Consider the following 17,737-nt stretch of genomic DNA (forward strand, 5'->3'; position numbering starts at 1 on the left):
TCCACCCAGAGGATATCCAGCCAACTTGACACAACTGGGAAGCATTGGAGTCAACATGGGCCAGCATCCCTGTGGAACGCTTTCAACACCTTGTAGAGTCCATGCCCCGACGAATTGAGGCTGTTCTGAGGGCAACGCAACTTAATATTAGAAAGGTATTCCTAATGTTTGGTATACCCTGTGTATATGGACAGTTTTCTCTTTAACTCATTAGAGTTTACCAGCCTCAGAAATTGCAGCCCAAATAAATGCTTCAAGAGTTCAAGTAACAGACACATCTCAACATCAACTGTTCAGAGGAGACTGTGTGAATCAGACCTTCATGGTCATATTGTTGCAAAGAAACCACTACTAAAGGACACCAATAAGAAGGAGAGACTTGCTTGGGCCAAGAAACACGAGCAATGGACATTAGACAGGTGGAAATCTGTTTTTTGGTCTGAGTCCAAACTTTTTCTTTTTGGTACCAACCGCCGTGTATTTTTTGAGACGCAGAGCAGGTGAACAGATAATCTCCACATGTGGTTCCCACCGTGAAGCATGGAGGAGGAGGAGGTATGATGGTGTGGGGGTGCTTTGCTGTTGACGCTGATTTTATTTTGAATTCAAGGCACACTTAACCAGCATGGCTACCACAGCATTCTGCAGTGATATGCCGTGCCATCAGTTTTGTGCTTAGTGGGACTATCATTTGTTTTTCAACAAAACAATGACCCAACACACCTCCAGGCTGTGTAAGGGCTATTTGACCAAGAAGGAGAGTGATGGAGTGCTGCATCAGATGACTTGGCCTCCACAATCACCCGGCCTTAACCCAATTGAGATTTTGGGATGAGTCGGACTGCAGAGTGAAGGAAAAGCAGCCAACAAGGGGTCAGCATATGTGGGAACTTTTTCAAGAATGCTGGAAAAGCATTCCAGGTGAATCTGGTTGAGAGAATGCCAAGTGTGTTCATAATGTGTTCATAGTTTTGATGTCTTCCCTTTTATTCTACAATGTAGAAAATAGTACAAATAAAGAAACACCCTGGAATGAGTAGGTGTGTCCAAACTTATGACTGGTAGTTAGTTACCTTGTACCCCTGCACATCGACTCGGTACTGGTATGTGTATGTACCCAAGTTATCGTTACTCATTATTCCATGTGTTGTTTGTCATTTTTATATTATTTCTCATTATTGTCCTCTCTGTATTGTTGGGAATGGACCTTAAGTTAAGTTAGCATTTCACTCTTTACACCTGTTGTTTACAAAGCATGTGACAAATAACATATGATTTGAATTAAATTAAACTGCGTCAATTCACCTTTGACTTTAAAGCACTGTTGCCTTACTGGGGAATACGTTCCTTTGTTGCTGCCTAATGATTTGGGTGAAGCTGGGTTGGTTTATTTTGTGGACAGTGGTTTGCTGTTGCCTGATACTGATGGTTATCCCATGGTCTTTGAGGGGCTGTTTAGAATGGAAGTTTAGGTAAGAGAGCATTGGTTGTATGCCTGCGTCCACAGCATCAGTAAGACGTCTGCTTCACTAATGAGAGTTTTGCCTGGGATAGGCCTAACTGTTGGGTCTTTCTTAGTACACACACACACACACAGACACAGAGCTCTATGTCAGAATCTTACATTACTATGAGGAAGATACTCAACCATTTAACAGCCCACGGCTTGGTTAGCTTATTTAGTACATGGCGATTGTCTGGGGTTGTTTTGACCTTTATACTATGACGTAGAGAAGCCTCAATGAAACTATACAGTCGGAGACCAAGAGAACACACTGAAAATGGCACCGCGTGGTTCCCGTATCTTCTATCAGAGCTGACCTGGGTCAGTATGAATGTTTGTTGTGCACAGGTTTAGGGAAGAATGACAAGAATTTGGGTATTCTTCTTGAGCAACCGGCTGAGGCAAAACGAGATCGGTTTAGGCAAAACGAGATCGGTTTAGGCAAAACGAGATCGGTTTAGGCAAAACGAGATCGGTTTAGGCAAAACGAGATCGGTTTAGGCAAAACGAGATCGGTTTAGGCAAAACGAGATCGGTTTAGGCAAAACGAGAACGGTTTAGGCAAAACGAGATCGATTTAGGCAAAATGTTGCTGCAGAGAATAACGCCTGTCAGCCCAATCAGCAGCGGACTCTTTCCCGACTCGCACCCTTTCAGAACGGTGTGTGTTTTAGTCTCTCTCGTGCTCTCTGGCCTTCTCACCCACCCTCTCTCTCTCTCTCGTGCTCTCTCTGGCCTTCTCACCCACTCTGATGCTCACCCACCCTCTCTCTCTCTCGAGCTCTCTCTGGCCTTCTCACCCACCCTCTCTCTCTCGTGCTCTCTCTGGCCTTCTCACCCACTCTGATGCTCACCCACCCTCTCGCTCTCTCTCGTGCTCTCTCTGGCCTTCTCACCCACTCTGATGCTCACCCACCCTCTCTCTCTCTCTCTCTCTCGTGCTCTCTCTGGCCTTCTCACCCACTCTGATGCTCACCCACACTCTCTCTCTCGTGCTCTCTCTGGCCTTCTCACCCACTCTGATGCTCACCCACCCTCTCTCCAGCTAGTTATCTAATTTCCTTCACACATGTACACACACTCGGGCATGTTGCAATACACACATTCGTTCACTCACAAATACACACGCATACACACCCACACACTTTTTATTTACTGTCAAGGCTAGACACACTAACCTCCTCCCCCTTTTTACTCCCTCTAACATTGACCCCGTCCCTCCTATACTTTGATAAGATGCTCCAGACAGTCTGTCTGGAGTTCTAGCTGACTATCAGACCCATAGAGAGTACCATGCTAACGAATGTTCAATCTCATTGTCATCTGAGCGATGCTCCCGTGACCTTTTAAGCTCCTTGCACAACAACATGTCTCTGGTTAGCACATGGATCCATCCTGTGAGTGACAGAGATCAGTGTGAGGAGGTGTTGATGCTCATTTGGTGGACTTTGGATCTCTTCACCTGCTGTGTTGTCGGATGATAGGGCATGATCCAGGGATTCTGCAGCTTCATTGGCATAGATCGCAGCTACAGTACATGTATGGCTCTGGGGAAACCTGAGAATTGGATTGTTGACCTGAAACATTGGCTTGAATAATAAATATGTAATTGTCTCTCAGCAATAGGTCAATGCAATTTTGTACTTTCACTTTCCATAGGATTACCTGCTATTGCTGCCATCAATATTGTCTCCAGTTGAAAAGGAATCCAGACCAATGAATTCTGTTGGATCATCCTGACACTGTGTTCCACTTACACACATGGTAATGCTGCAATTACTTCAGCACTACACTAAGACTAGACCCAGCACACAGGAATTAAACCTTGGTTCAAAGGGGATTTGATGACGTTGGGATTTAGCGTCATTAAAGCCAACGATTACCTGTAGCGTGTACCGTTTCAGACGGTTTCAGACATGGAGTTGCTACCCCTTGCCTCGCCACATATTTACTCACATTCCCTAATATTTATGTTATCCCTTCCCCGCACACACTATCAATTCATTCACCATAAGCTCTCTGCTCTGTGTGTAACACAAGGACGTTCTGACTCTCTACGATTACCACAGGGCTTCGGCTACAAGCCTTTTATTCCCAGCAGCAGGATCAAGCAGCAAAAGTTACACAGCGGTCAATGGTCACATTCCACCAGAATCCATATGAATGAATGGATTTGGCTGACTTGTATAATCACTTCAATGGGTGGGGATAGGAGACACTCTGGTTACCGGGTGTGTTGAAACAGGAGACGCTCTGGTTACCGGGTGTGTTGGAAACAGGAGACGCTCTGGTTACCGGGTGTGTTGAAACAGGAGACGCTCTGGTTACCGGGTGTGTTGAAACAGGAGACGCTCTGGTTACCGGGTGTGTTGGAAACAGGAGACGCTCTGGTTACCGGGTGTGTTGAAACAGGAGACACTCTGGTTACCGTGTGTGTTGAAACAGGAGACACTCTGGTTACCGTGTGTGTTGAAACAGGAGAGCTCTGGTTACCGGGTGTGTTGAAACAGGAGAGACTCTGGTTCAGGTGGTTGGAAACAGGAGACACTCTGGTTACCGGGTGTGTTGAAACAGGAGACACTCTGGTTACCGGGTGTGTTGGAAAGAGGAGACAACAGGAGACACTCTGGTTACCGGGTGTGTTGAAACAGGAGACACACTGGTTACCGGTGTGTTGAAACAGGAGACACTGGTTACCGTGTGTGTTGGAAACAGGAGACACGCTCTGGTTACTCCGGGTGTGTTGAAACAGGAGACGCTCTGGTTACCGGGTGTGTTGAAACAGGAGACGCTCTGGTTACCGGGTGTGTTGGAAACAGGAGACGCTCTGGTTACCGGGTGTGTTGAAACAGGAGAGACTCTGGTTACCGGGTGTGTTGAAACAGGAGAGACTCTGGTTACCGGGTGTGTTGAAACAGGAGAGACTCTGGTTACCGGGTGTGTTGAAACAGGAGACGCTCTGGTTACTGGGTGTGTTGAAACAGGAGAGACTCTGGTTACCGGGTGTGTTGAAACAGGAGAGACTCTGGTTACCGGGTGTGTTGGAAACAGGAGACGCTCTGGTTACCGGGTGTGTTGAAACAGGAGAGACTCTGGTTACCGGGTGTGTTGAAACAGGAGAGACTCTGGTTACTGGGTGTGTTGAAACAGGAGAGACTCTGGTTACCGGGTGTGTTGAAACAGGAGAGACTCTGGTTACCGGGTGTGTTGGAAACAGGAGACGCTCTGGTTACTGGGTGTGTTGAAACAGGAGAGACTCTGGTTACCGGGTGTGTTGGAAACAGGAGACGCTCTCACATTGTATCTTGGTTAGTGCTATACGTAGACCATTGGTATCTTAACCCCATATGTTAGAGGCTGTCCACTTCTCCGCTTACTCAAAACATTTGTTTTGCAGAATGCCGAGGAAGTGTCGGCTCGGCTCACAGTTTGGTGCTAGAATGTTGTGGTCAGACACATGACTACGCCACCTTCCAGTGTACGGATATGAGCCCTCACAAGAGGAAAGGCTCCACTATTAGTCTCTGGAAACGGCATCAGGACGTCCTCCTTTTTAGATTCAAGATATGGGATGAATTATGCCGGCATATTTAAGATATTTAATTTTTGCTGGGTGAACAATGTAGAGCATTGTATTGTAAACCTAAAGCATCTTATTAACCATTTCTGAGGAAACATTATTTAGCATTAATCAATTCAATGTGTAGTGACAAGAAAAAGCATGTGAACACTTTTGAATTACCTGGATATCTGCATAAATTAATCTGCATAAATTAATTAAATTAATTAACTAACCCCCCCCCCCCTAAAAGATTTAGATGCACTATTGTAAAGTGGCTGTTCCACTGGATGTCATAAGGTGAATGCACCAATTTGTAAGTCGCTCTGGATAAGAGCGTCTGCTAAATGACTTAAATGTAAATGTAATAAATTAGTCATAACATTTTATCTGATCTTCATCTAAGTCACAACAATAGACAAACACAGTCTGCTTAAACTAATAACACACAAACAATACGTTTTCATGTCTTTATTGAACACACGAGTAAACATTCACAGTGCAGGGTGGGAAAAGTATGTGAACCTTTGGATTTAATACTCAACCAAACGTTTTCTGTAGTTGCGGATCAGACCTGCGCAACCGTCATGAAGAATGTTGGACCATTCCTCTTTACAAAACTGTTTCAGTTCATATTCTTGGGATGTCTGGTGTTAACCGCTCTCTTGAGGTCACGCCATAGCATCTCAACGGGTTGAGGTCAGGACTGACTGGGCCACTCCAGAACGTGTATTTTCTTCTGTTGAAGCCATTCTGTTGTTGATTTACTTCTGTGTTTTGGTCGTTGTCCTCTTGCAATCACCCAACTTCTGCTGAGCTTCAATTGGTGGACAGGTAGCCTTACATTCTCCTGCAAAATTTCTTGATAAAATTGGCAATTCATTTTTCCGTCGAGCAAGCTGTCCAGGCCCTGAGGCAGAAAAGCAGCTCCAAACCATGACTCTCCCGTCACAATACTTTACAGTTGGGATGAGGGATTGATGTTGGTGTGCTGTGCCTTTTTTTTCTCCACACTTAGTGTTTTGTGTTCCTTCCAAACAACTCAACTTTAGTTTAATCTGTCCACAGAGTATTTTTCCAGTAGCTTACTTTGGACTGATGATCATCAAGGCTTTTTAGAGATAATTTGGTAACCCTTTCCAGCTTTATGCAAGTCAGCCATTCTTAATCTTGGGTCTTCTGAGATCTCTTTTGTTCGAGGCATGTTTCTTGAGAATAGCAAACTCAAATTCTGTGAGGTTTTTCTTTTATGCGCCAGGGTAGCTCTAACCAACATCTCCAATCCTGTCTCAATGATTGTACTCCAGGGCAGCTCTAACCAACATCTCCAATCTCGTCTCAATGATTGTACTCCAGGGCAGCTCTAACCAACATCTCCAATCTCGTCTCAATGATTGTACTCCAGGGTAGCTGACTCCTGACTCCAATCATTAGCCTAGGGGGGTTCACGTACTTTTCCAACCTACCCTGTGAATGTTTAAATTCTGTATTCAATATAGACAAAATAAATACAATAATTTGTGTGTTATTAGTTTGAGCAGACTGTGTTTGCCTGCTGTTGTGATTAAGATGAAGTTCACATGTCATTTTATGACCAATTTATGCAGAAATTCAGTTAAGGGTTCACATATTTTTTTCTTTCCACTGCATTTATTAATGCCCTTTTTACATCAGCCGATATCACAAAGGCAGATTTAGAAGCACAGTGGCCAGGAAAAACTCCCTAGAAAGGTTCCTGCCTTTCTATCAAGAAACCTAGAGAGGAACCTCTGAGGGGTTGCCAGTCCTCTTCTGGCTGTGCCGGGTTGAGATTATAACAGAACATGGCCAAGATTTTCAAATGTTCATAGATGACCAGTAGGGTCAAATAATAATATTCACCGTGGTTGTCGAGGGTGCAACAGGTCAGCACCTCAGGAGTAAATGTCAGTGGCATTTCATAGCTGAGCATTCAGAAATACAGACGGCAGGCGCGCAAGAGTCAAAAACAGCAGGTCTGGGACAGGTAGTACGTCCGGTGAACAGGTCAAGGTTCCATAGCTGCAGGCAGAACAGTTGAAACTGGAGCAGCAGCACAACCAGGTGTACTGCGGACAGCAAGGAGTCATCAGGCCAGGTCGTACTGAGGCATGGTCCTAGGGCTCAGGTTCCCCGGGAGGGAGAGAATTATAGGGACCATACTTAAATTCACACAGGACACTGGATAAGACAGGAGAAATACTCCAGATATAACAGACTGACCCGAGCCCCCTGACACAAACTATTGCAGCATAACTACTGGAGGAGAATCATAAGCTTGAGTCATTTGCTACAGTTGTCTCTCATTTTCTTTGATTGTTTAAAAAAAGTTGGCTTTAAAGCTGGGTTGCCGTTTTTAACACAGACCAAACAAACTCAATTCCCCTTGTTTTGTTTAGTCTTCATTCTCTGTCTTGGTCTGTAGTTTCCTCTCTGTTGATACAATCGGCTAGCCAGACTGACGCTAACACTAAAACACAGCAGGTTTGAAATGAGAGACTACAGTAGCTCAGTAGGAATAATCTCCACTTTCCAGCACTACTGCCCTCTGTAGCAGTGGCAGTTATAGTATTTGATTGACATTCCCTTTTTTCTTCTGGGTTTTAAGCATTAGTCGAGGCTAGTCTATTTATAGCCTGCGACCCGATGGAAATCAATGGAAATGACATACGAGATGTTTCTGAACCATATCAACCCGTGAGGGGGATGTGTGTTTTACTCCGCTGTAAGTTTTAATAGCTGGATCCATGAACAATTCCCACCAGACTATAGACATCCATCACTGTGATGGTCCTTCATGTCCCAGTAGAGAACGACTCCGGGGATGACCTGAAACTCATTGAAGGGACAGTTGGAGGAGTTGAGTTGTCTTCTAAACAAACTGGTTGGTTTTAGCTTTTGCCATATTTTCTTCTGATTTTTAAGGTTCACCTCTGGTTAACGGCCAGTTAATCTTTTTAATTAAATTTAAAATGTTACCTTTATTTAACTAGGCAAGTCAGTTAAGAACAAATTCTTATTTTCAATGACGGCCTAGGAACAGTGGGTTAACTGCCTTGTTCAGGGGCAGAACAACAGATTTTTGTTTTACCTTGTCAGCTTGGGGATTCGATCTTGCAACCTTTAATCTATATATTAATCTACTCTGTCATCCATTTTACTTCCATCAGCCGAACAGTCACTTCAATGACTGCAATGGAGGTTTGTTTTCTCAAAAACTGTCTTGTTTGCTTCCACAGGCGATGGCATGCCAAAGGAAAACAGTCCCTTCATTAACAACACAGACCATGACAAAGGAAATCTATATGATGGGAAGAACATGGCCCTCTTCGAGGTAACTGTCAACATCCAATAATGACCTTTTACATGGGCGTTTGACCTGGGATTCAATGTTAAAAGTGAAGAAAGGGGCTTTCCCTCTTTTATACTCATCCAGTTGTCACTGTCTAATGCCATTTTGTCTGCCCTCTGACCTCTCTGTGCTAGTGATCCCTTATACTGGGAAATCCATTTCTACTGTCTAATGCCATTTGTCTGCCCTCTGACCTCTCTGTGCTAGTGATCCCTTATACCGAATGAATAATGGAAAATCCATTTCTACTGTCTAATGCCATTTGTCTGCCCTCTGACCTCTCTGTGCTAGTGATCCCTTATACCGAATGAATAATGGAAAATCCATTTCTACTGTCTAATGCCATTTGTCTGCCCTCTGACCTGTCTGTGCTAGTGATCCCTTATACTGGGAAATCCATTTCTACTTCTCTACTATAATTCACTTCAGCAAAACTATTCCAATCTACTTTGATTTGTGTACAATTTTGAAATTCCTCTTGATGGTTTCACCCACCACTCCGGTTACCGGGTTATTGGTCTGACCTTTTATGTAGACAGCATGCCAAGATGTGTTATGATACTTTTTGTGTTCGGTTTTTTTTCTTTTTTCTTTTTCACAGGAAGAGATGGACAGCAACCCCATGGTGTCCTCGCTACTCAACAAGTTGGCCAACTACACCAATCTCACTCAGGGGGTCAAAGAGCACGAGGAGGCAGACGATGAGGAGGGGCCAGCCAGGAGTAAGAAACCAGTCAAGGTGAGCCTGTTGTCTCCACAGGGACAATAACGTTTTTCAATTCCAGATACACTTTTAGTGACACAAGCCACTTCTAAGCACAACAGACTCCTACTTTCTGATATTGGTGATAATGACAAGGCAAATGTAATCCTCTCAACGTGTGGGTGTTCTCAAGACTGGAGGAAACGGCTTTGCTTAGACTGTCGGTATTTAGGACATATCATTGTTTCCAGGTTTTAAAAGGTCTTCACTTGGTTAGTGTATCCCGTCATACATATTTACTGTTGATTTAATGGTGCCTTTAAAAAAAAAAAGTTGTGAATAAATAATTCCAGAAACAGGGTCTTTGACCAGAGAAAACATTCTGTGTGTAGCACGAAGGACATGTAAACATGCTCACTTTGTTTGTCTACGTGAGCTAAAGTGTGATTGATCGTTGTTGGCTTTATATTTTTTATGTTTCAAACAAGCCACCCCGCCCTCCTAAATCCACCACCACGCCCTCCCCTAAAGCCTCCACCACCACGCCCTCCCCTAAAGCCACCACCACCAAGCCCTCCCCTAAAGCCACCACCACAACGCCCCCCCCCTAAAGCCACCACCACCAAGCCCTCCCCTAAAGCCACCACCACCAGCCCTCCCTAAATCCACCACCAAGCCCTCCCCTAAAGCCACCACCACACCACGCCCCCCTAAAGCCACCACCACCAAGCCCTCCCCTAAAGCCACCACCACCACGCCCTCCCCTAAAGCCACCACCACCACCACGCCCTCCCTAAAGCCACCACCACCACCACGCCCTCCCTAAAGCCACCACCACCACGCCCTCCCTAAAGCCACCACCACCAAGCCCCCCTAAAGCCTCCACCACCACGCCCTCCCCTAAAGCCTCCACCACCACGCCCTCCCCTAAAGCCACCACCACCACGCCCTCCCCTAAAGCCACCACCACCACGCCCTCCCCTAAAGCCACCACCACCACGCCCTCCCCTAAAGCCACCACCACCACACCCTCCCCTAAAGCCACCACCACCACCAAGCCCTCCCCTAAAGCCACCACCACCACGCCCTCCCCTAAAGCCACCACCACCAAGCCCTCCCCTAAAGCCACCACCACCACGCCCTCCCCTAAAGCCACCACCACCCACCCTCCCTAAAGCCACCACCACCACAAGCCCTCCCCTAAAGCCACCACCACCACGCCCTCCCTAAAGCCACCACCACCAAGCCCTCCCCTAAAGCCACCACCACCACGCCTCCCCTAAAGCCACCACCACCACACCCTCCCCTAAAGCCACCACCACCACGCCCTCCCCTAAAGCCACCACCACCCGCCCTCCCCTAAAGCAACCACCACCACGCCCTCCCCCCCTAAAGCCACCACCACCACGCCTCCCCTAAAGCCTCCACCACCACGCCCCCCCCCCTAAAGCCACCACCACCACGCCCTCCCCTAAAGCCACCACCACCACACCCTCCCCTAAAGCCACCACCACCACAAGCCCCCCTAAAGCCACCACCACCAAGCCCTCCCCTAAAGCCACCGCCACCACGCCCTCCCCTAAAGCCACCACCACCACACCCTCCCCTAAAGCCACCACCACCACACCCTCCCCTAAAGCCACCGCCACCAAGCCCCCTAAAGCCACCACCACCACGCCCTCCCCTAAAGCCACCACCACCAGCCCTCCCTAAAGCCACCACCACCAAGCCCTCCCCTAAAGCCACCACCACCACGCCCCCCTAAAGCCACCACCACCACGCCCCCCTAAAGCCACCACCACCAAGCCCTCCCCTAAAGCCACCACCACCACGCCCCCCCTAAAGCCACCACCACCAAGCCCTCCCTAAAGCCTCCACCACCAAGCCCTCCCCTAAAGCCACCACCACCAAGCCCTCCCCTAAAGCCACCACCACCACGCCCCCCTAAAGCCACCACCACCAAGCCCTCCCCTAAAGCCACCACCACCAAGCCCTCCCCTAAAGCCACCACCACCAAGCCCTCCCCTAAAGCCACCACCACCAAGCCCTCCCTAAAGCCACCACCACCAAGCCCTCCCCTAAAGCCACCACCACCAAGCCCTCCCCTAAAGCCACCACCACCACGCCTCCCCTAAAGCCACCGCCACCAAGCCCTCCCCTAAAGCCACCACCACCACGCCCTCCCCTAAAGCCACCACCACCAAGCCCCCCTAAAGCCACCACCACCACCAAGCCCTCCCCTAAAGCCTCCACCACCACGCCCTCCCCTAAAGCCACCACCACCAAGCCCTCCCTAAAGCCACCACCACCAAGCCCCCCTAAAGCCACCACCACCAAGCCCTCCCCTAAAGCCACCACCACCAAGCCCCTAAAGCCACCACCACCACACCCCCCCTAAAGCCACCACCACCACCCGCCCCTAAAGCCACCACCACCAAGCCCTCCCCTAAAGTCACCACCACCACGCCCCCCTAAAGCCACCACCACCACGCCCTCCCTAAAGCCACCGCCACCACGCCCCCCTAAAGCCACCACCACCAAGCCCTCCCCTAAAGTCACCGCCACCACGCCCTGAATGCCACTGTGCCAAACGCCCTCCCTAAAGCCACCACCACCAAGCCCTCCCCTAAAGCCAGGTGGTGGTCGCCCCCTAAAGCCACCACCAGCAAGCTCCTCCCCTGAAAGTCAAGCCACCACGATCCCTCCCTGAAAGCCATGGTTGCCACCACTACGCCCCTCCCCTGAAATTTGCCACCATGCCACCACGTCCCCCTAAAGACCACAGAACGCCCATTCCCTACAAGCCTCCACCACCAAGCCCTCCCCTAAAGCCACCACCACAGTTCCCCCTAAAGCCACCACCACCAAGCCCTCCCCTAAAGCCACCACCACGCCCCCTAAAGCCACCACCACCACGCCCCCTAACAGCCACCACCAGTGTTGCGGCCCCTTGTAAGCCACCACCACCTTTCCCCCCTAAAGCCACCACCACCAAGCCCTGGCCCTAAAGCCACCACCACCCTGTCCTCCCCTAAAGCCACCACCTTTGGGTTTAAGCCCTCCCCAAAGCCACCACCACCACTCACCCCTAAAGCCACCACTATTGGGAAAGCCACCAACCAATTGTGGTGCCCTCCCCTAAAGCCACCACCACCACGCCCTCCCTAAAGGAACCACGCCCCTAAAGCCACCACCACCAAGCCCTCCCTAAAGCCACCACCACCACCCCCTAAAGCCACCACCACCAAGCCCTCCCCTAAAGCCTCCACCACCAAGCCCTTTTAAAGCCTCCACCACCAAGCCCTCCCCTAAAGCCACCACCACCACGCCCTCCCCTAAAGCCACCACCACCAAGCCCTCCCCTAAAGCCACCACCACCACCACGCCCTCCCCCCTAAATCCACCACCACCACCACGCCCTCCCCTAAAGCCACCACCACCACGCCCTCCCCTAAAGCCACCACCACCACGCCCTCCCCTAAAGCCTCCACCACCAAACCTCCCCTAAAGCCACCACCACCACCACGCCTCCCTATTTTAAGCCACCACCACCACTTATGTGTATTAAAGCCACCACCACCACCACGCCCTCCCCTAAAGCCACCACCACCACGCCTCCCCCTAAAGCCACCACCACCACGCCCTCCCTAAAGCCACCACCACCACGCCTTTTAAAGCCACCACCACCATAGAAGCCCTCCCTAAAGCCACCACCACCACCAAGCCCTGCCCTAAAGCCACCACCACCAAGACCCTAACCCTCACCATTAGCCACCACCACCACCACGTTAGCATTTTATATCACCACCACCACGACATGCTAACCACCACCATTACAATAACAGGGGAGGTTACCATTTTACCACGCCCCCCTAAAGCCACCACCACCACGCCCTAAAGCCACCACCACCACGCCCCCTAAAGCCACCCCCACAACAAGAAGTGAATGCAGTTCTGTGTCTGAAATGTATCTGTATTGGTACTCCACCAGAGTTCGACATGGGAGAGGGTGCCAGGTGGTGGTCTTTTATATCATAAGTCAAGCAGAGTACCTCCTCTTGACACGGTGTGATAGATGAAGGGACCTGTGTGATCCTTGGGATGAAAGCATGGTTGATAATCATTCAAGCAATCTTTTTTTTTCTACTGGGCTGAATTTATTTGCTGTTCAGTTGCTTTATCTGATGCTGTTAATCAGGTGCTGTCCTTTTTTTTGAAGAACAGAAGGCCTCATTCTCTTACATGTCTGGCATACAACCCCGTCCTTTATCCCTCTTTTCCCACAGTTCCAGCCTGGAGAAACCTTTTATTAAGTTGTTGTCCTACCCCAGTTTGCTGCTTAAAATCCAAAAAGGGAAATACCCACCGTCCAACATTGTTTTCCAAGTGTTGCGGCAATTTCATTGTAAAACCACAAACCCTTTCCCATACCAATGACATTAGTCTCTGCTAAGGATGGCTCAATGGGGGGGGTTTGACACCTCTTTCCTGTCCTCCCCTCTCAGACCACGATCAGTGGGACTTTCCTTTGGGTTTAGATTGAGAGATGGTCAAAAAGGTAGCTACCACTTTGGACAAATAGGGGATGGTACTCTATTGGGACAATTTTTAACAATTGTGGTGCCCCCTTTTTGAGCTGTTGTGAAACTTCCTTTTTGATGGAATGTACCTGTGAGGGTGATGCCTGTGATCAAATGTCTTGAAGGTTTCATCACGGTACAGGGTGGGCCTCTTAGCTTCACTGTGCGTTTGTTGGAGTATCTGTGGTGGATTTGGGATGCCTTGCCCTTCAGATTTACTTCTAAAAGTCCATTTTCCAGCACTCTGAAATGTTAGTTACCTTGAGGTTAAAGTACAAACTGTCAGCTTTAATTTGAGGCTATTTCCATCCATGTGTAACAGTATAACTTTAGACCGTCCCCTCGCTCATACCCGGGCGCGAACCAGGGACCCTCTGCACACATCAACAACAGTCACCCACGAAGCATCGTTACCCATCGCTCCACAAAAGCCGCGGCCCTTGCAGAGCGCCCCACCGCTAACTAAGCTAGCCGTTTCACATCCGCTACACATGTCAGGTGAACCATTTTAAAAATTGCAGCACTTGTTCTACATAGTCCCCCCTATTTTAGGGGACCAAAAGTATTGGGACAAATTCACTTATGTGTATTAAAGTAGTAAAAAGTTAAGCATTTGGTCCCATATCCATATGACGCAATGACTAACGACATCAAGCGTGTGTCTCTACAAAATTTGTAGGATGCACTTGCTGTTTGTTTTGGTTGTGTTGCCGATGTTTATTTTGTGCCCAATATAAATGAATTGTGTGTGTATATAATGTATTGAGTCACTTTTATTGTAAATAAGAATAGAACGTCTAAGAATAGAATGTGAGAAAGTTAGATGCACAGATATCATACCCCCAAGACATGCTAACCTCTCACCATTACAATAACAGGGGAGGTTAGCATTTTATATCATACCCCCAAGACATGCTAACCTCTCACCATTACAATAACAGGGGAGGTTAGCATTTTATATCATACCCCCAAGACATGCTAACCTCTCACCGTTACAATAACAGGGGAGGTTAGCATTTTATATCATACCCCCAAGACATGCTAACCTCTCACCGTTACAATAACAGGGGGAGGTTAGCATTTTATATCATACCCCCAAGACATGCTAACCTCTCACCGTTACAATAACAGGGGGGAGGTTAGCATTTTATATCATACCCCCAAGACATGCTAACCTCTCACCATTACAATAACAGGGGAGGTTAGCATTTTATATCATACCCCCAAGACATGCTAACCTCTCACCATTACAATAACAGGGGGGTTAGCATTTTATATCATACCCCCAAGACATGCTAACCTCTCACCGTTACAATAACAGGGGGGAGGTTAGCATTTTATATCATACCCCCAAGACATGCTAACCTCTCACCGTTACAATAACAGGGGGGAGGTTAGCATTTTATATCATACCCCCAAGACATGCTAACCTCTCACCGTTACAATAACAGGGGGGAGGTTAGCATTTTATATCATACCCCCAAGACATGCTAACCTCTCACCGTTACAATAACAGGGGGGAGGTTAGCATTTTTGGGTGGGTATGATATTTGTGCGTCTAACTTTCTCACTCATCATTATTCACAATTCATTCAGGATTAGCCGTAACCGTGGTAGCATCCACATTTAATGGACAAAACACAAAATGTCCCAATACATACCCTTCTTTGCAGCACTTTACCATATCACCGGGCTGTAGTAAAGATTATATAAAATTAGAGCCAGCAGGACTTCTGTCGACTGTGGGCCTAAAAAGGCTGGACATCTCTTTATCACAGTCAGACCTCTCCCCATCTTTCCAACAATTGAATCAATACCATGACAATTTACAGTCTAAGTTGACACCAAGAAGTTTAGTCTCCTCAACTTTATCAACAGCCACATAATTCATTACCAGATTCAGCTGAAGTCAAGAATGATTCATTCCAAATAATCAAATCAAATCAAATGTATTTATATAGCCCTTCGTACATCAGCTGATATCTCAAAGTGCTGTACAGAAACCCAGCCTAAAACCCCAAACAGCAAGCAATGCAGGTGTAGAAGCACGGTGGCTCTGAAAAACTCCCTAGAAAGGCCAAAACCTAGGAAGAAACCTAGAGAGGAACCAGGCTATGTTGGGTGGCTAGTCCTCTTCTGGCTGTGCCGGGTGGAGATTATAACAGAACATGGCCAAGATGTTCAAATGTTCAGAAATTACCAGCATGGTCAAATAATAATAATCACAGGCAGAACAGTTGAAACTGGAGCAGCAGCACGGCCAGGTGGACTGGGGACAGCAACGAGTCATCATGTCAGGTAGTCCTGGGGCATGGTCCGAGGGCTCAGGTCCTCCGAGAGAGAGAAAGAAAGAGAGAAAGAGAGAATTAGAGGGAGCATACTCAAATTCACACAGGACACCGGATAGGAAGGGAGAAGTACTCCAGATATAACAAACTGACCCTAGCCCCCCGACACATAAACTACTGCAGCATAAATACTGGAGGCTGAGACGGGAGGGGTCAGGAGACACTGTGGCCCCATCCGATGACAGCCCCGGACAGGGCCAAACAGGAAGGATATAACCCCACCCACTTTGCCAAATCACAGCCCCCACAAAGCCACAACACATATTTTGCCAAAAACACATAATGTCAAAAGGTTGCACTGAAATCTAACAGTACAGCTCCCACTGTCTCATTATTATACATTTTCTGTCAGCCAATCATCAGTCATTTGTGTCATGGCATTACATGTCGAGTGCCCTTCTCTAAAAGCATGCTGAAAGCCTGTTGTTTAATGGTTCAAGAAAAGAAACCTGTGTTCTCAAGCTATAATGACTAATGAATCCCTTTTTTTGTAAAAGTGTTTTCTGCTATTTTTTTTTCTCCTTGTGTGTTTTGTTCTAATAGGCAGTGGGTGGGATGTTGGCTAGCCCAGTATTCTGAGCAATGTGATATTTAGGTGGTACACCATGGTGGCGGATGGGAACACCAACATACAGTGCATTCGGAAAGTATTCAGACCCCTTCACTATTTCCACATTTTGTTTATTTTATTCTAATCCTGTTCTAGGTTTAAAAAAAAAATCCTCATCAATCTACACACAATACCCCATAATGACATCACAATACCCCATAATGACATCACAATACCCCATAATGACATCACAATACCCCATAATGACATCACAATAACCCATAATGACATCACAATAACCCATAATGACATCACAATAACCCATAATGACATCACAACACCCCATAATGACAAAGCGCAAACAGGTTTTTTGAAATGTAAATGCACATTTATTACAAATTAAAGTATTTACTCTGTGACTCCCACCTGTGGTAAATTCAATTGATTGGACATAATTTGGAAATGCACACACCTGTCTATATAAAGGTCCACTGTTGACAAAACCAAGCAATGAGGTCGAAGGAGACCGGATTGAGTCGCGGCACAGATCTGGGAAAGGGAACTAAAACATGTCTGCAGCATTGAAGGTCCCCAAGAACATAGTGGCCTCCATTCTTAAATGGAAGAAGTTTGGAACCACCAAGACTCCAAACTGAGCAATCAGGGGAGAAGGGCCTTAGTCAGGGAGGTGACCAAGAACCCGATGGTCACGCTGAGGACTGGGAGAGTAGTCAGGAACAAAAGAAAGATGAACAGAGCAAAATATAGAGAGATCCTTGATGAAACCTGGTCCAGTGGCTTCAGGACAAGTCTCTGAATGTCCTTGAATGGCCCAGCCAGAGCCTGGACTTGAACCCGATCAAACATCTCTGGAGAGACCTGAATATAGCTGTGCTGCAACACTCCTCTTCCAACCTGATAGAGTTTCAGACCATCTTTAGGGAAGAAACTCGCCAAATACAGGTAAAAATACGATCTCGTAGCGTCAAACCTGACAGAGTTTAAGGATCTGCAGAGAAGAATGGGAGAAACTCTCCAAATACAGGTGTGCCAAGCTTGCAGCATCATACCCAAGAAGACTCGATGCTGTAACTGCTGCCAGAGATTCTTCAACAAAGTACTG

General features: G+C 47.5%; 1 pseudogene; it reads left to right on the forward strand.

Annotated features, from left to right (window-relative positions):
• Nucleotides 1-17,737, forward strand: part of LOC118361208 (solute carrier family 12 member 7-like) — an 83,112-nt pseudogene that overhangs the window by 24,400 nt on the left and 40,975 nt on the right.

The sequence above is a fragment of the Oncorhynchus keta genome, chromosome 28 (assembly GCF_023373465.1).
Source record: "Oncorhynchus keta strain PuntledgeMale-10-30-2019 chromosome 28, Oket_V2, whole genome shotgun sequence".
NCBI classification, from domain to species: domain Eukaryota; kingdom Metazoa; phylum Chordata; class Actinopteri; order Salmoniformes; family Salmonidae; genus Oncorhynchus; species Oncorhynchus keta.